At 40.6% G+C, this 13360-nt stretch overlaps 1 pseudogene; it reads left to right on the top strand.

Annotated features, from left to right (window-relative positions):
* Positions 1-8519: 8519 nt before the first annotated feature.
* LOC130871358 (zinc finger protein 431-like) overlaps positions 8520-13360 on the top strand; it is an 80786-nt pseudogene continuing 75945 nt past the window's right edge.

The raw sequence follows: 13360 nt of genomic DNA, 5'->3' as shown, positions 1-13360 counted from the left end.
AAGGCAACTATCAAATGCAATCCTCCTGCTGTAAAATCTAGTCTTCCATCTATGAACAATATAGTTTTTCTTTATTATTGTTATAACCCATCAAGGGACCAGGGCACAGTTCTGACTTTATTCTATAAGTGGTGAAACCCAGGCTCATAGAGATAATTCCTTTTTGAATAGGGTTAAGTGTAATACTGTTTTTTGCTCCTCCAAAGAATGAGGAGCTGAAGTAATCTAAGTCAGGTGTGGTGGCACAGACCTGTAGCCACGGTACTTAGAAAGTAGAGGCAGGAATTTCAAGATTGTTAATTTATCTGAGGTGAGAATGGTAAATTGGACATGGAGGGAGACCCAGAGTTCCAAGGATGATTGTGATTGATTCAGGTCAGTGTCCAGAGTGCTCCCTGAAACTCTCATAGGCAAAAGCAACCTTCTTCTAAGGTTAGAAGAGCTCAGCTTTCACAGTGGTGACAGGGAATGTTTCCTTGATATTTTTCTGTATTTTTGATCTTTACCTTTCATATGAGAATTGTGACAATGATACGTCTTTTAAACGTCTTAGTATTTCTTTTAAATGTAGATCATAATGTTTGATCTAAAAGAAAGATTTGCTCTCAAAATCTTCATTGTTCTGGGTGCCTAGACTTGCAATCTCTTTTCCTTATTTATATTGTTCAATGTATATCTTTAGATCTGAACCTAAAAAAGACATAAGGATGACAGCATATGTGGAATGCAGAATCTGTTCTAGCTGGCTCCTCTTTTAGCATTAACCAGAACATGATGTTATTGTTGAGATTTTTATTTGTTTGTCTTTGAAGTGTTTAATTCAATTTATTTTGGGGAAGGCATATTAATTCTACAGCAGCTGTATATGAAGCCTTTTAGAAAAAATATTTTTGAGACAAGCTCTCTTATGTTGACACAGGTAGCCTTGATCCCAATCTGTTACTCTCCCCAGCGATGACCTCTCTGTCCTTTTGATTAACACAATTAAATTTTAAATATAGCCTGTACCACCACAGAGTTTAAATTAGCCATTTGAATCATGTGGTCAACTGTCCTTTGAACTAACAGAAAAAGGATTTGCATATGGAGTATGGTTTCTCTTTCAGATCAGAATAGGAGGAATAGTTTATTGAGTACACCACAGAGGGATACAGGGAAGGCAATCAATTTCTGAAGGCAACATTATGAAAAAAATTATTGATTATGGTAAGTAAAGTAAACAGGGTCTTTCAGGGTACCAGCTCCTCAGCACTCTTCAGGGTCCAGCTGAGGCCTTACAGCTGATGAGGAAAATTTCTAAGAGTAAAGAAATGACTCCCCTCTAATATGGTTTTTCCTCAGCATGTCTCTATTGTTCTCTATTTCTTGTTCTCCCCTGTCCACACCCAGAATCTGTTCTAGTTCTCCTGGAATAGTGGGTTACCATTGCCTGGTCTGTAAGATTTATCAGTTGGGAAATTTTACTCTCTGATCTTTTTTTTTTTTTTTTTTTTTTTTGAGACAGGGTTTCTCTGTGGTTTTGGAGCCTGTCCTGGAACTAGCTCTTATAGACCAGGCTGGTCTCGAACTCACACCTGCCTCTGCCTCCCAAGTGCTGGGATTAAAGGCGTGCGCCACATCTCTGATCTTAAGGCAAACTTTACTTATTAGAAAACAAATTAAATGTCAGTGTAACCACCGAGCTCTAAAATAAATCACACACAGAGAGACCTACCCTTACTTGTAAATATCTGGGCTTATTCTAGCCTGTTTCTTGCAAGTTTTCTTAAATTATCCCAACTATCTTCTGGCTCTGGGTTTTGATCTTTCTCTTCTGTAAATCTTACTTTCACTCTTTCTCCGTGTTTTACTGGGTAGCTGGGTTGACTGCCCCTGATGTCTTTCTCTCCTTGTTCTATCTTGCTCCTTCCTCCTCTACTCCCAGAATTCTCTATTTATTCTCTCTCCTGCTAGCCCCATCTGTCCTTGACCTGTCTTACTATTTGCCATTCAGCTCTTATTTAGACCTTCAGGTATTTTAGACAGGCAAAGAATCACAGGTTCACAGATTTAAACAAATGCAACATAAACAAATGAAACACTAAATTTTTCCATCATTAAAACAAACATTTCACCACATAAAAATGTAACAAACCTTAAAATAATAACCCACTACAGCTGACAGACTTATTGTTTATGGCTTGCCCTGCTCACTTTCTTATACCATCCAAAATAATCACTGCAGGGGTGGCAGCACCCGTAGTGGGCTGTCCAAGAAAAATGAAAGATTGAATAAGAAAATTCTCTACCTACTTGCCTTCAGGCTACTCCGATGGAGGTAATTAGTTAACTATGGTTCCCTCTTCCCAACTGACCATTTCTTGTATCAAGATGAATAAAAAAATGGACTTCCAGCATATACAGTAACAGATACATACAGCCTTGCCATTTTCAAAATATGCATGGTGGGTTTCCATATTAGGTCCCTACACTTTCTCAGCAGGCAGCAAAGTGACAGCTGTCTCTCTATCATGAATGTATATTGTTTTCAGGGTATATAAAGCCTGCATAGGGACATTGACATAAGCATTTTTACTGTTGATGGTAATTGAATGGAATATGCAGATGAATTCCTTTGTCAACAATTGAAAAATGAAGGTCTTTTAGCCCACGAATCTACCATTTCTGCATTAATTGACTTTCCTTGTCTTTTTAATTACATATTATAATTTCTGTCATATGTCCTATTAATTTTTTACATTTCATTCAGTATTTCTGCAGGGAATATTACAGAGAATGTGGAGAACAGGGGACAGAGCAGTAACAGGATCAATAACATCTTAAATGGCTGGATCTGCTTATTTTCCTGCTGATATGGCTTCAAGCTGATACTCTTATCTGGAGTTCTCCCTGTGCATGGCTGCTGTGCACTTGTGTGGATAGTTCCTTTCATGTGATGCGTGTTGGCCTTTCCTTTGTGACTTTGTTGTATTTATCTGCTTGTTCTGATAATGGTCTGTGAATTCCTCAAAGATTTCTACACATATTAATTGGTCATTATGGGAATTTGATAGAAAATGGCACCCCTTGGGTGTGACTTTAATGGAATAGAAGGTGTAGCATTTTTGAAGTAGGTGTGGCCATGATGAAAGATGTGTATCACTGTAAAGGTGGGCTTTAAGGATTCCTTTGCTAAATCTATGTTCAGTGTGACAAACAGTTTTTCATGCCACCTTCTTATCAAGATGTAGAACTCTCAGCTCCTTCTCCAGCAACATATCTGCCTGCATATGGCCATTGTATCTCACCATCCTGATAATACCCTAAACCTCTGAACTGCTAATTAGCCCAGTTAAATGTTTTCCATTATAAATTTGACAATGGTCATCTGTCTGTTCACAGCAACAGAAACACTAAGACAGAATTTGGTACAAAGGATTGGGGTATTGTGATAGACCAGGCCATCGTTTTGTTTTCAGAAATAGGGACCTAATGGTGACCAAATTGAAAAGTCACTGTCTTGATGACATCTTTCCCTTACTAGCTGAAGCAGATGAATGGATCTATGGGCCTCACATGTAATTCAGAGATAGATTACTTACCTAATGTGCGTAATGTCCTAGATTTGAACCAAGTATTTCAGGATGAAAAAGGATATAAAATTAAATCTGCTACATCCTGTGAAGTGGCACACAGCAAAGCAACAGGTTTTACAGAAGCTTCTAAGTCCACACAACCTCCATTTCTTCCCTTTAGTTGAGCGTAGTAAAGGATTCTACTTAGGGGATTCAGTTACCAGATCTCCTCTCCTCAGCTCTTAGGATAGAAATGGAGCCTCACCAATCACCACTAGGATTTTTTCATCGTTCAAGGAAATGTCCTACACTTTCCTGGGTCATTTGTTTCAAAATGAAAATGGGGAAGACACTGTACATAATTGACAGTTAATCTGGGACACCTAGACAACTCCAGGCAGTGAGCAGGAAGCAGCCACAAAGCGAAAAGACACTAATGATTCTAAAACATGGTGGCAGAGATCAAACTTTGTTTCTGCCACTAGCCTGACTTCCCTTTTTCTGATTGAAACTTGTGGCTTCCAATGGACTAAGAAATGGCGAGGAACATATTAAAGGGGATGAACCACATTCTTTCAAGGTATCCTCTGATCTCTAACCTGCCACCTGACAAGGATATCTTTTTGGGCCCCCACAGCAGTGGCAACCATGATAGGGAAAATGAGACTTTGAATAGTCTGTCATTACTTGCAGAGACCCTGAGGATAGAGGCATAGGAATTAAGCTCCAGGAATAGGTCACTTCCACACTGTGCTAAGAGAGAAGGTGTCACCCTTGCCATTCAGGTAGTGACCTAGTCCAGAACCTTGCTCCCCATAGTGAGCTGCAAAGGGAAGAGGAACCTAAAGGCTGGAGTAATCTTGTAGGATGCTGACAGAAGGAGCTTTCTCACCCAAACTGTTGGTGGACTGTTGCAACCCTTGTAGTAAGCAAGAAGGTAGATATCCAAAATTTGTTTAGCAAAAGTTATATTTTATTATCCTGATGGTCAGCACATAAGGTTCACACACTAAATTTTTAACGAGGTTCCAAAACCTGTCTCCCCAAGGATGTTCACTTGTGCAAAATATATAAAGATTGGTTCAGTCTCTAACAGAAGTCTCTGATTTCAGGACTGGGATCCTGGGGGAGGTGCTCTAGCCCCAGGGCAGACTGATGTGGGATCTCTCCTGATGTGCAGATCTGAGCACTACTCTTGGTCTCTGGTTATAGACTGTCCAGTGGGCATCATGCATACAGTTTCAATGCTGTTTCTGGTTGTCTTGAGGAAGTCATGTTACTGCCTCCTTGTTATCACGTGCAAACTTGGCTGCAGTCACTTTCCTGACTAAGCTGTTTTTACTTGTCTAAAAGGCATTTTACTATGTTCAGTGTAGTAAAGATTCTGAATTGTATTTATGCTTTGCCATGAATACCAAATAATAAAAAAGGGTGCCTTGAAATAATAATCGTATGGCTTTTCACTGGGAAGCTGAAACATTAGAAAACTGCAAATTTATGGGTACAGATTTTTGGATACAAAGTTATTTATTGATGACTTGTGGAACAGCCTCCAGCAGTAGGGCTCAAAGGGAAATCCAAAGAGTTGGCATGTACTAGAATTTTCTATCTGAGGGATATTAGGGGAAAACATGCTCACACTTTCTAGTGATGGTTTCCTTCTCTATTCTCTCTGTTATTCTACACTCTTTCATTCTGTACAGATTCTGTAACCCAACAAATTTTTCAAACAACATGCAAAGCTCAATGAGGTGACATTGTGTTTTTCAGTGAATGATTGTAATGAATGCAGTCAAAAATATGTTTTTTTTTAAAATCTTCTTTACATGCCTAAACATTTCACGTTTTACAGGTGAAAAACAAATTATCCCAAGGACCCTAATACATTCATACCCAATCAACTTGTTATATTTTAACCATGTAGGCAAGCAAGGTATTCTTTTCTGTCAGGGCTCTTACTGACAGGCTACACTTTGAAGTTACAAAGAAAGCAACAATTACTTCATTGCTTTTTTTGAAAGGAATCTTTTAAGAAATTTTAAAAGAATATCTAATCAACCGGGCAGTGTGGTACCCACCTTTAATCCCAGCACTCATGGGGCAGCAGCAGGTGGATTTCTGTTAGTTTGAGGCCTTCTGGTCTGTAATGCCTGCTTTACTCTCGGTACAGTTCACATGCCACTGTACAAATTATGAGCCGGCCAAGGGCCTGGAATTGAAAAAGCACACAAGAGACCTAGATCTTTCTTTTTTATATATATTTTCCTTTATTTATTTATTTATTTATTAAAGATTTCTGCCTTCTCCCCACCACCGCCTCCCATTTCCCTCCCCCTCCCCCGATTAAGTCTCCCTCCCTCGTCACCCCTAAGAGCAATCAGGGTTCCCTGCCCTGTGGGAAGTCCAAGGACCACCCACCTCCATCCAGAGACCTAGATCTTTCGATAAGGAGATCAGCCGAATGCCATTTATTCAAACTTAGGTAAAACCTTAAATACCTAGCTGCTGCACAATGAGATATCCCCCAGGCAGGTGGGAAAATACCATGCCCAAGGAGGAGTAAAAAATGGCCCTATAGCTAACCAACTGATGATGCAGAAGTAGCACAGGAACAAACAGGATGTTTAGCTGGTTGGCTGGAAACTGTCCTCAAGATGAAACCCAGGAATAGGGGTAGACCCATGGGCCCTATACTGGTCTACAAGAGCTAGTTCCAGGATAGGCTCCAAAGCTACAGAGAAACCCTGTCTCAAAAAAAAAAAAAAAAAAAGAATAACTAATCTAAACTTTTATATATGAAAAACCATCTGTTAACTCTAATTTAAATCTTTCTTTCTAAATTGTTGTTATTGCATTATTTAAATCTTTAGCGTGCATACCCGTTCATCAGTAGATTATTTTATGTCAGGAGATTTAGGGTAAAACTAGTATAAGGAATTAATCATCACTTTTGGTAATCAACCAGTCCTAACAAGAAAGGCAGGTCAGCTAATAAAAATTGGGCTACTTTGTACTTGCTCCCTCACCTTAAAGAGTTCCTCCCTCAACTCTGTGCCTTTTTAAAACTTTAGATTGTCTTCCTGAGAATTTCACTCAGAAATCTTTGAGAAAACAGCTTAGTCTTAAGTTTAAATTTTATAGCTTTGTTTTAGCTATGTTGAAACATGTAAAAAATCTACCAATATTAAGGTTAAAAGAACTTAAACTAGTTGGGCTAACTGAGACTCAATTGTTTTTCTTAATTATGTCCCTATGTCCCATGTCCTCAACAGAAACTAATGTGTTCTAGCTGTGTGACATTTATATTTTTTTCATCAAAACTATTTAAACTAACATTATTCTCAATTAGACAGTACAACAAAGGAAGAAATCATCTTCATGGTAACCCCCAGGTAGTAATTCCAACAGAATGGGATGTTTCCATGAGCAAAACACACTACATTACAGGCAGTGGTGATCTCCCTACACCCAGTCACACCAAGCCAGATACCAGAGAAAGATAGCAGCAGCAAACATGTAAAGACACAAAAGAGGGAAAAGACCTGGGATCCCTCATCTAGGGACCTTGCTTCTACAAGATTGTCCCATCAGAAATTCTCTTTCTGGTGGTCTAACTTCAATTGTCACCTACTGCTCCCTAATAAGGTGATGGCAGATATTAAAACAGGCAACTCAAGAAAAACACAACTGGTTTGGAAAGTGGTTGTACACATCTTTGTTCCCAGTACTTGGGAGGCAGAAGCAGGAAGATCTCTGTGATTTAAAGACCAGTTTAATCTACAAAGTGAGTTTCAGGATAGTCAAGATTTTTACACTATGTAACCCTGTCTTGAAAAACAAAATTTAAAAAGCCCCACAAAATAAACCATAACCTAGTGTCCTCTGGGCCTAACTCCTCCCCTTTTTCATAGCCTAGCTCCAGCCCTAAGTCTTCAAAAGAGGCTGCCCTGTCTCTTGACCTGCTTTTTATAGCATCTCGTTGCATTTCCTTCTCCACTCTTTTCAGAACCACAAATTAAGGTTTATTTGATGATTATCCACCTACTCCACTAGAATGTACAAACCCAGGGTAAGAATTGCATCCTCCTCCTCATCGCCACCTCCATGTTTAGTCTTCAAATAGAGTTGAAAAATATCCATTGGATGGCTAAATAATACTTGAAAGAATATTGATAACAGTTTGACACACAAGAAAGGCAAGGGCCTAATAAAAGGAAATTACTAAATTCAAAGTTCCCCTTCTACAGCTGGCAATGAATAGATCTATTCCACCTGAAAATGATTTCTGGACTCAGACCTCATGAAAGAGGGAAACTTCCAGAACCAGCTCTTGCTTTATTCTGTCTGACCTATTCCTGGGCATTAGTGGAGTATCTTCTATTTAGTGGATGCTACCAGAATGTACCAAGAATGGGGATGGGGGAGGGGGTGGGTAGAGTACTTGCCAAGCAAACATCAGGCCTTTCTTAGCCTCAGTTCCCAGCACTGGGAGAGAGGTAAGGAGAGGGGGCACAGAATGTGACCTTGTGCCTGCTAAGTCAGCAGCCTGTCAGCGTTGTCCCCTTGGAACCTAGGGACTCTAAGAGCAGGGAGACCTGACCTTGCAATCAGATGCTGCTGTGTGGCTTGGTGATGACCAAGTACTGTTTTCCTCCTTAAACATAGGTAGCATCTAGAGTTGTTTGAACGTCTTCATCTGAAGCATGCTTTATAGAAGGTGTTATTAGTTAGCACAGTGCTTTCTGGGGTCACACTTGACCCACGCAGTAAGAGTTATATGAACTCGGTCAGGATGAGAGACCTGGGGACATCACATCAAAAAACAGCTTGAACAGGACATGAGAGAAGAAGGCATCAATCGCTCGTCTAGTTTTCCTGCCTGCCCACTTTCTGAATTACCTGCCTACATTTGGAAAATTCCTACCGACATTTAGGGAACTTTCATTGTTTCAGCCCTAATAAGAGATGCGGCATCTCCCAGGGAACCTTGAGGCTCTCACACACTTCCTCGGTCTGAGGGTACGAACACAAGTGATGAACTCTGCCAATGAGGTGCCACTGGTAAGTGGGACTTCAAATCTGGAGCAAAACAGGGAGAAGGGAAGGTGGATAAGAATTTCTTTCCCTGTGGTGCAGGTTGCCATGGGGCTTGCAGCGCCTCTTGCACCTGAAGGAGGATGTGTCAGTCTCCAGTTGTGAGCAGAGGATCACTGCAGCAAAAGGAGGGGACCGATGACCTTTGGTGCTGCTGCTGTTTGCTGGGGTTTGACTGCCAGCCCTTGCAATGACTGAATCAATGTAAACGCCATATGCTGCTAATTTGGGGGTGATTCGGGAGAGGGAAATGGTTTGGTATGGAACTTGGGTTTTTGGTTTTTTTTAAATTTGTTTAATTTTGTTGTTGGTTTAATTTACTTGAGTTAGCTTCTGCTGTTTGTGATTGGAGCCCCAACTGGCCTAGTGGTCAAGGGCCTATACTTGGTTTAAGCAAATCACGTATAAGTACAGTTCTCTAAAATCTTCCAAGTGTTTGCTATTTTCTTCTTCTCTTCTCTCAACAGGCAGTTGTCTGGCACCTACTTACCAGATATGTGAAATTAAGAAGAGAAAGGCCAGGGCCATTGAAGTGGTTCAGGGTAAAGGTGCTTGCCACTAAGCCTGATGACCTAAATTTAATGCCTGGGCCCCACAGGGGAGAAGAGAACCGGTTTCCACAAATTGCCCTCTGATCTCCACTTGATGTGCAAGGGCTCCTGTGTGCCCACAGGCAGAAACAGACACACAGCACAGATGTGATTTTCAGCACTGAAGAGGAGAAAACCTGGGTGTGGTGGATTGCAGCTACAACCTCAGCCCCTTGGGAGGCTGGGGAAGGCAGGCAACCTCAAATTCAAGGCCAGTCTAGGGGAAATCAGGGGTTGTGGAACAGCCTGGACTGAAGACTGAGTCCCTGTCTAAAAAGCAAGCAAAAAAATCCTCTACCAGTCAAATGAATAAGAATGCAAGAAGAGTATGTAGAGACCCAGAGTCTGCGACTGAAGGAGACCAAACTGGGCTATGTAACAGAAAGAAAGACAGAGACGTTTATAGTTAGAACTTGTGCTCAAGGGGATTAGATTTTTTGACAATATAGATAAACAAATACCAAACAAATATCATGAAACCTACCTGGCTGAAGCAGATAAAGGCTTAACATTTCTTTGTTCACAAAACCAAAGAATTTGTAAGACGAGCTTCTTTTCAAAAATTTAATACTGGGGACACTGGAGAGGTTCCTCAGTGGTTAAGTGTGCTGGCTGCTCTTCCAGAGAACCAAAGTTCAATTTCCAGCATTTCACACCTGCCTGTAACTCCAGTTCCAGGGGATCTGACAACCTAACCTCATAGAGACATACAGGCAGGCAAGCCACCAATGCACACAAAATACAAATAAATGAATTATTCTAAACAAACCTTAATCCTGGGGATTAAACCCTGGGCTAGCACACCTGCTAGGTGAGTGCATGTGCTTTCTAGCACTCAGTGTGATTTTTTATAAATCTTTTCTCCAGTGGGGCGGGGATTGTCAAAGCATTGTCCAAGAATGGAGATGTGTGAGGTTTTGAAGTTTTTTGAGAAAACAAGAAACCAAGCCAAGAGTCTCATGACCTCAGTTTCTACAAATAATAGATTTTTTTATGAATTATGCTTTCAAGCCCCTCCCAGGTGTAATGCATAGGAGGGAGTTTGCTTCAGGTGATTCATTACAACTGGCTGTGGTTATTTGTTTCTATGCCTCTGCAGAAAGACATGTTTCTGCTGAGTTTGGCTTGTCAGCCACATGTGCTTTGCCCTTGGGACTGCATACTTGACTCATGTGATTCCTCTTAACCCCCACAGTAAAATTTGTCTGATGCTTGGAATAAAGAGTTGGCTATTGCATGAAACTTTAGTCCCCCTCATTTATGGGCTTCGTTTTCCCAGGTCCCATCACCTCTAGAGCAGTAAGAGGGATGGAAAATGTTGAGACAGGCTTTCTTGTAGCTGAGGCTGGCCTCAAACTTACTATGTATCTGAGGTGGACTTGAACTCTGATCCTACTGCCTCCATATCCCAAGGCTTGGCTTAGCAGGTGTGAGGCACCATGTCTAGAACCCAATGTAATTTTTCAAATTGGTAAAGGTCACAGACAGCTCCCAGAGGAGGACATTCTGCCTTCTAATTCATGAGAAGGTCTTCAGTCCCATTATAATGAATGAGAACAAAATCTTCAAGAAAGCACTTTGCTCTTTAAATGATTGACAATTTTCAAAAACCTTAACATTCTGAAGGCAAGGCTGTGACTGCGGCTAGAGTCAGATATTTATAGTGGGACAGCTGATAAGAAGTTATCTAAAGACAATGATGTGGGACACAATGAAATTGAAAGTGTAGCATTTGATAGGGCAAAGCCAATTCTATAAACTTGTGGCTATACATATATGCAAATAAATATGTTCAAGGACAAATGCATTCTTCTTTTTCTTCTTCTTTGTTTGCTTTTCTCTTTCAAGATGGAGTTTCCCTGTGTATCCCTGACTGTCCTGGAACTCAATCTATAATCCAGGCTGGCCTAGATAAATTCAAGACACATCTCTAAGTCTGACATAGATACATGAACACCATGAGTTTTCAGCAAATGCTTAAGAATAGACAAAAATGGAGAAGAGTTTGCTTGTCCCATCGCCCTGTAATTTCTTACATTGTTATCTGGCACTCCTAACATTCTTTCGGGGTCCCTGTTCAGGCACCAATTGTTGGGGACCCTTCCCAAACTTCCTCAGTTATGGATGACCCTGGGTAGTGCTGCAGAAATCAGGACACAGACAGTGCAGAGTAGGAGATACAACTGCATACTTGATGGCAAAGCCAGTGTTCTTTTATAATACCCAAATCACGATTCAAACTAGGTTCCCATAATACGTGAAAATAGTTTCATAAACTAGTACCTTGGTTGCAAATAATTTTAAGAGCTTCATGCCCCAGTTAATCTAAACAAAAAGCCTGGTGTTATGGGAATAACCTTTGTTGTAATATAATATGTAAAAACACCTCATCAGAAGACAAACCACAACCTAATCAGAACCTTTGAACTAGAGTGCACATCTGTGTTCCCAAGGACTGACCATTGGCAAGGCACTCTACTGATGGGAGAGGTTTGCCTCCTCCTAACTGGGTTTGCCAAACATGTCAGCCAGAATAATATCTCAAGTCACCCTTGCACAGAGGTTTTTCTGCAGTTCAAAAATGACCCTCCATGTGTTCCTCCTTTTCCTTTTATAATGTGTTAGTTTGTTAATCCATATATTTAACAGCGATTCTTACATGTTCGACTGATGAGGCTTAATAAGCAGTAAATAAAATGGTTGCATGAGCAAACCCATAACAATAACTACTATCCCCATACCGCCAGCAGTGTGGAACAAACTTTGAACCCAAGCCTTAGGATCTAACCACTCTAATTCCTCACTTATCTGTTGAGCAATATCAGCATCTGTCATATATGGAAACCTCTGCATGAATGTAGATTCAATATCAAAATGCAATCTTTCAATTTCCTGTCTTACAGATTTGTTGCCCAAAAAATAATTTTGTATTTTTCCCTGGCTAACACAGATTCATTAAAAGCTAAATCAGTAACGAAAAATGTAGTGGAATTCCAATCACAATGTAATCTTTGTTCATTTTCTAACATTACCCCTTTTCTCTAGGATACCATCTATTTTAAGGCATCAACTTCATTCTATAATCTGGCATCAATTCCAGCTTGCTGGGACCAAAGTTCATGAGAATCTTTATGCCAAGCTTCAATATAATGTTTAGTCTGCAATGAACTGTGTATGGCTATTCCAGACACTGTGGCTAGCATCGCAACTGATATTAGACTTAATAATTCAGCAACAACTGTCCCAATAAATCTTTTACTACAAACAAGCAAATTCTTAAAAAAAAATAAATAATGCCTTTAATCCCAGCACTTGGGAGGCAGAGGCAGGTGGATCTCTGTGAGTTCGAGACCAGCCTGGTCTACAAGAGCTAGTTCCAGGACAGGCTCCAAAACCACAGAGAAACCCTGTCTCGAAAAACCAAAAAGTAAATAAATAAATAAATAAATTAGTTAATTAAATAAATAAACTCTACTGTTAACTGCTTTAAAGAATTAGATGACCAAGGTCTATTTAATTTTACAGGTAACCAAATGTAGAGTCGCTGTTTCACAATCATGATGGACAGACCATTTAAAGGAATAGAAATATTTAAGCAGGTGTCTCTACCCCTGCTTTTTTAGTTCCTACTGCTGTTGCTTCAGTCCCAGTCTCTAGCCCTGCTCCTATCAATCCTATTACTGTTCCTTCAACCCCATTCCCTACCCCTGCTCCTTTAGTTAATACCCTAGTTCCTTCAGCTACTGCTCTCGACGCTGCTAAGCAATCCACACCTTCATGAGCTCAGCAGACAGATACTTCCACTCCTTTACTCCCACTGCTTCGCCACCTCCCCCCTCTCGCTCTTCAGCTCTCTCACCCCCACTACCTATGCCAGCAGTCCCGCTGAATCATTCTTTCTCTCCAGTGCCTTGCTGCAGTAGTTGCCCAGCACTGGCACCCACATTTTTCCTCTTCTTACATGCTCACATGCTGCTATGGAACCCAAACCAATCCAACCCAAGCCCACTCAATTCTCCCATTGTGAGAGGTGGTTGGCATAGATAGATTGATTAGGGTACACATTCCTTTCCGACTCTCAGAACTCTACCATATAGAACAAAAACTGGGGTCCTATATGTC

Source organism: Chionomys nivalis, chromosome 3, assembly GCF_950005125.1.
Source record: "Chionomys nivalis chromosome 3, mChiNiv1.1, whole genome shotgun sequence".
NCBI lineage: Eukaryota > Metazoa > Chordata > Mammalia > Rodentia > Cricetidae > Chionomys > Chionomys nivalis.
The sequence above is the reverse complement of the archived record's forward strand: the minus strand, read 5'-3'. Positions and strand labels throughout refer to the sequence as shown.